Consider the following 6,817-nt stretch of genomic DNA (forward strand, 5'->3'; position numbering starts at 1 on the left):
GCCGCCTCAACTTTCACGAAAAGCCGGATATGACGTCATCAAAGACATTTATCAAAAAAATGAAAAAAACGTTCGGGGATTTCATACCCAGGAACTCTCATGTCAAATTTCATAAAGATCGGTCCAGTAGTTTAGTCTGAATCGCTCTACACACACACACACACACACACACAGACACACACACGCACATACACCACGACCCTCGTCTCGATTCCCCCCTCAACGTTAAAACATTTAGTCAAAACTTGACTAAATGTAAAAACAACTCTTTTTTCGTGTGCAGAGGTTAATGGAATGAAATTCAGGACTTAAAAGGGCAGCATCGTAATTGTTTGTATTGATCTTTAAGACCTTTGATGTTTGAATTGAAATATTGTCAAGGGAGGGATGAGCCAACGTTACGAGCAAAAGAGAAAGTATTTTTACAGTAGAAAAACTCAATTCTCCGAACATTCTTTACACCGACCATTTTGGTAATGCAAAGTTTACCTTTGTGAGTAAAATACAACCGTGCCACAGCGCATCAAAACACCGATAGAGCTATTTCCGAGAAATGTCTGATGCGAGAAGAAACCTTTTTGTTCAGTTGAACGATAACACAGTTGTTTGAAATGAACTGAAAACAACCGTTTTGTAATCGAGCCGAAACAGAATTGAAAAATGCATTTTATGTGTGAACAAAGTTGGTGTCATCTATTTTGAGTACAGAAATTCATTCACGACTGAAACAAATCCAATCTGTTTGAATTGAAAAGAGATGCAGCCAACAATTATGAACAAGTCGCGTGAGGCGAAATTACTACATTTAGTCAAGCTGTCGAACTCACAGAATGAAACTAAACGCACTGCATTTTTCCCGCTCGTGGAAAAGATAGTGACATTGACTGGCCAGTATAGCGCGGTTGTGGTTGCGCTGAGCAGGATAGCACGCTTTTCTGTATCTTTATTCTTTTTAACTTTCTGAGCTTTTGTTTAATCCAAACAAAACACATCTATATGTTTTTGGAATCAGGAACCGATGAAATTGTTTTTACATCGGTAATCGAAATTTAATTTTAATAATAATGTTCATATTTTTAATTTTCAGAGCTTGTTTTTAATTCAAATATAACATATTTATATGTTTTTGGAATCAGAAAATAATGAATAATAAGATGACATTATTTTTGGATCGATATCTAAAAAAACAAATTTAATTACAATTTTCCGATTTTTAATGACCAAACTCATAATCAATTTGTAAGCCTCCAAGCTGAAATGCAATACCAAAGTCCGGCCTTCGTTGAAGATAGCTAAACTAAAGTTTCAATAAATTTGGTTAAAAAATGAGGGAGTGACAGTGCCGCCTCAACTTTCACCTAAAGCTGGATATGACGTCATCAATGACATTCATCCAAAAAAAGACAACATTATCTGGGGATATTATCTGGAAGAATGTTTATGTAAAGTTTCATGAAGATCGGCCTTGTAGTTTCCTCTGAATCGATCTACACACACACACACACACACACACACACACACACACACACACACACACACACACACACACACACCACGACCCTCGTCTCGATTCCCCGTCTATGTTAAAACATTTCCCGTCTATGTAAAAACGATACAGCCTCTGTCTTGATAATGTACATGCGTGTTTCAAAAGGTCATTAATAAAGATGAAAATAAAAATAAAATGAAAACAAAGAAATCACCAGGCAAAGTAAAAAGTAGCCATTGCCACAGCGAAGACTTGAGTTACTTTCCAATTTAACTAACATTCCTCAGGTTACACCCCCCCCCCCCCTTCCACTTCTGCAATGACCTTTCCTATTAATTTTGTGTGTTTCCCTTTCAAACGGCGTCTGGTCATGGTAGAAGACTAATGACTTGAACATTTTGCGATCGTGCACTTTAATATTGTCGTTGGTATGGCTCTTGCCCCAGATGTCGCCCACTGTCAGGCAGATTCAGATTTACGAACGAATAGAAAATAATGTTCTTTTCTTCTGGCCAGAATGGGAGCTATTTTATGCACCGGATGGGAAAATACAAACGCAGCGACGAGCTTAAACGGCCCCCAATGGAATGGACCACGCCGCTTGAATACATTTATCACCAAGTGCATTTTTCGTAGAAGCCATAACGAGTGATTAGGATTAATGGAAATTGGCGATTTGTGCAGGGTTGAAAGGATGTGTCTTTGATAGACCGCTGAAGTGCTATATAGTGCGTGAGGTGTTGCCGTTGTCGGGCTTTGAAGTGCTATATAGTGCGTGAGGTGTTGCCGTTGTCGGGCTTTGAAGTGACTGCACGGTATTTTATTGTTATCGATCTTTTTTTTCATTTTGCATTCTTTGGGGGGTTCTGCGTTTGTGAGCGTTTTACTCTCAGAATCAACTTATGGTGTGATAAGAAGAAGAACAATAGTGACTGCGCGTGAAAGCGAGACATACACAGATCAACAACAAACAAGATATTAAGAAGAAGACACTTGGGTCGAGACAGTTGTAAATTGTAACTGCGACGTCGTCTTCGTTTTCACGTGAGTCAGTGTTTTGATATTTTTAATTGTGGTGGATGTTTGTGTTCCACACCGTGTGTTTGTTTGTTTGTTGTGACGCCCTTTTTGAGGGTGGAAGTGCTTGGTAACTGTGTCTTTCTTCATATTCTGCTCCCGCGAGTTGGGCACTTTACTGTCAGGGTTATATCGTTGTGGTAAGTGTATTGCCTCGTGTCATCAGTGTAATTCAAAGTCTCATTGTCATTTTCCTATCACTTTCCTTCTTTTATCATCCGATTCTTGGGAAATTCGGTTCGCTTCCTTCCAGTGGGAAGCTAACAGCAACAAGAATCGCACTATCCAGGTGTCTGCGAGTGTCTGCACTTCTGGTAAACAAACAGAGATCTTTTACGTGCCGCAGTGGCGACAGGAGGTCAGCGCTGAAAGTCCAGAGAATTGTGCACTCGCCATTGGCGAGTGCTTCTCAAAATTTACTAGCCAAATAGGTAGAGGTTACACGCCGAGTCTCAGTGATTATTAAAAATAATGGTCGAAGTTAGCGGATCATGAAAAATGCGAGCTTCAGCGAGCTTTTTCATGACCGCGAACTGAGACCATTATTTTTTATAATCACTGAGACGAGGTGTGTAACCTCTTTATTCCTCCTTTCTTCAGTTATTCAAAGAAAAGAGGAGGTTTTTTGCGAAAGTTTGATCGAATCCTATTCACTCAACCAGTCAACCTGCGCAGGCGATCGATTAATGCGCGGTTGTATAGTTCCGTGCAAATCATTCCATTCTGTTAACACTTCTTGTCAGTTTTCCTATTTTGGACTAAAATCAAGTACACAGATATGCTGTTATTCTGCTGTGGCGGCAAAGGCAGATATTGTGTGTTCTGTATATGTTTTGGTATCGCTTAGGATAATGTTCTTTCGTCAAATGGGACTAGCAGACGAACTTTTGCACCAGTGTTCCAACGTTAAAAACTGTATGAAGTTCAGTTTTCTGGGGAAAATAGTGTATGAAACCGCTTTATGTTGTTTAAATTGATGAGATGTGTGCATTTGGTTGCGTGTGATCTGTTTATTAAATGAAATATTGTTGAAAACTGACCGTCCGATTGCAGTCTGTTGTCGAAGAAACTGAGTGAAAAGAAGGGGAACTACTCTTGTCGCTAGACAAAGTATGAGTTACTTGCCTTGCGGGAAATTGCTTGTGATGAACGTTTGAGCACGGCAAATCTAGATTCAGAAAACAACCGAACTCATGGATTTTATATGAAGATTCATGTGTTCAGGCCTGTAGTTGTTAATTTAAATGCGGTATGTTTGTATTGTTTGCTCCAGAGATGTATACTTCGTACGTTAGAGCGTTCGGAACTTTTCAGTCGCAAAAAGTAGTACCGAAACAGAACAACTTCTCAACCCATTGCACTATCGAGGATTCAGGCTGTTGCTGGGTCGTTATTTGTTTGGTTGCTGGGTCATTATCGAACAATAACTACCCCTACAAGTTTACAGAGGTAAAGAAGCAGAGGGGGGAATAAAAAATCTTACTCGCCAAACCAACAAGATGACTCTTAACTAATTTTGAGGCTAGCATTTGATCATTGTACACCCCAGCGGTATGCTTCTATTCTGATTTGTGTTTCACACACACACACCACACACACCACACACACCACACACCACACACACACACACACACACACACACACACACACACACACACACATGAAGATCTGAAATACACGAGTCACTTCGGCCGCGATACAATGTCGTTCAGAGATTTGAATTTGTTTCAGCACACTTAATTTCTACTCGCCAGGTACATTTTTCTACTCGCCATGGCGATTAAATCACTCGCCAATTTCAGGCCTGTAGGTTGGGAAATGGATACCGTCTCGTCAACCGCCCCTGCCCGGATTCGAACCCGTGACCCAAGAATCACAATTCCAGTACTCTGCCGTTTGAGCTACTGAGAAACTCGGGATCTTTAACGAGCGCGATGGTCTTTTTGCACGCACTTGATCACGAGGATGGTAGTATTCCGTCCATTTTGATTCTGCGCTGAACGTTTAATCAACACAATACAGAAACTTTCTACTGGTACCTGGTTAAAAACCCAAACCGATAAGAAGGAAACGGGTTCAAACCCACACCAATAACAAGGAACCGGTAACAAACCCACACCAATAACTAGGAACTGCATGGTTAAAAACCCACACCAATAACAAGGAACTGTGTTCTAACCCACACCAAAAACGAGGGATTGGTTACAAGCCCACGCAACTAACAAGGAAGTGGGTTCAAACCAACACCGATAACAAGGAACTAGTTACAAATCCACACCGAGCATTAGGAACTGGTTATTAATCCCACACCGATAACAAGGATCTGTTTACAAATCCACACCGATAACGAGAAACTGGTTATTCAATAAAAAGTAACTAGTAACAAACCAACACCGATAACATGGATCTGAATACAAACCCACACCGATAACAAAGATCTGGTTACAAACCCAGACCGATAACAAGGATTTGGCTACAAAGTCACGCCGATAACAAGGATTTGGCTACAAAACCACACTGATAAGTACAAATGTTGTTCACACCGATACCGATAACAAGGAACTTGTTACAAACCCATATAGATAACAAGAAGCTGGTTACAAACCCACACCGATAACAAGGATTTGGCTAGACACCCACAACGATAACAAGGAACTGGTTACAAGCCCACACGGTTAACAAGAAACTGGTTACAAACCAACATTGATAACAAGGAACTGATTACATGCCCACATCAATAACAAGGAACTGGTTACAAACACTTTGCATTTGAATACAGGGACTGGTGACACTCCCCATTAACATTCAATACAAAACTTGTTTTCCTTCCAGAAGCCCACGTAAGATTGATTCCAATGGTGTATGTAACAGATAGACGCCAACTTCAAAACATGTATCGAATGTGTTTGACCTTTTATTTTGCTTGTGTCAGCGTGTGCTCATGTCTTCAACAATAAGGATTTTAAGATAAATGAAATTCCTGGTAAAAACTCAATACACTAGCTTTAGCAGAAAAGTGGGTGGATTCCCTGTATTAATTAAGTGCACTTCCTGTTGGCGTTTTTTGGCATACAGGGAATGCACCCGGGTACATTTCCTGCAGCGTTTTGCCAATCTCATTTTTCGATCCTTCTATTTTTATTTTTCAACGAAAATTAATTCTATTCGGTGTTGCAATTTGTATTAAGAAAATGTGAAAAAGTCCTCCAGTCGAACCGCATTTTGGATGTATATGAAGGGAAGTGACGCTGAGGTGAGTCACGCGCTTGGCGCGAGACAGAGCAAAATCGTACTTTCCAACAGGGTGCGTTACCTGTATTATACATGTACACAGAAAAAACGCCTACAGGGAATGCACCCACATTTGGTCGACTTAGATCCCTTCTACCTTGCTTTACCCCCAACAGGCGTCAAAGAATGTTTATCAAAATATCAATCAAGTTGATTGAAAAATGATGTCGCTTTGTCTAAAATCCGGATATGTCATTAAAGGCATTTCTGGAAACAAAATATGAGAAAAATTCAGAATCCACACGCAAATACTAATAACTAGATGATTACCCGCTTCGCCGGGTACCGGCTTCGCCGGGAAGAAGTAGAGCCGAATACCCGGGTACCCAGTGTGTGGCGCACCGTACGCCGGCTTCGCCGGGTGAGTGGCGCACCGTACGCGATTGACGCCACACGAAGGAAGGGAGATAAACGCGCAAAACACTGCGGAAGATAAGGAAGAGTTACTGGGAATGGATGTACAGAAAAACCATAAAAACTAAAATCGGTTCAGCACTGAGAGCACCTGTTGAAAATTTTCATCGACCAGATTGTGTCCGGGGTCTACCTGAATATGCCCACCAAATTTGAAGCAGATCCATCGAGAACTTTGGCCGTGCATAGCGAACACACAGACAGACAGACATACACACACAAGCCGTATATAGATATAGAAGATCTGTTCAGTACTTATCTGGTCACTAAAAAAGCAATCACACAGACACACACACAGACACACAGACACACAAACACACACACACAAACACACACAAACACACAGCCCCCCCCCCCCCCCCCCCACACACACACACACACAGACGCGTCTTGGATACCAAAACGCAACGGCGTTCTGTTGAAATCATTGGTGTCGGCCAAGCCAGTGCTTGGTTATTGTAAAGATGATAAGTAACATTATTCTAGGGAAAAAAAACCCAAAGAAACCCAACCGCCGACGCTAATGTTTTCTTGTCTCCACAGTCC

Source organism: Littorina saxatilis, linkage group LG1 (genome assembly GCF_037325665.1).
Source record: "Littorina saxatilis isolate snail1 linkage group LG1, US_GU_Lsax_2.0, whole genome shotgun sequence".
NCBI classification, from domain to species: Eukaryota; Metazoa; Mollusca; class Gastropoda; order Littorinimorpha; family Littorinidae; genus Littorina; species Littorina saxatilis.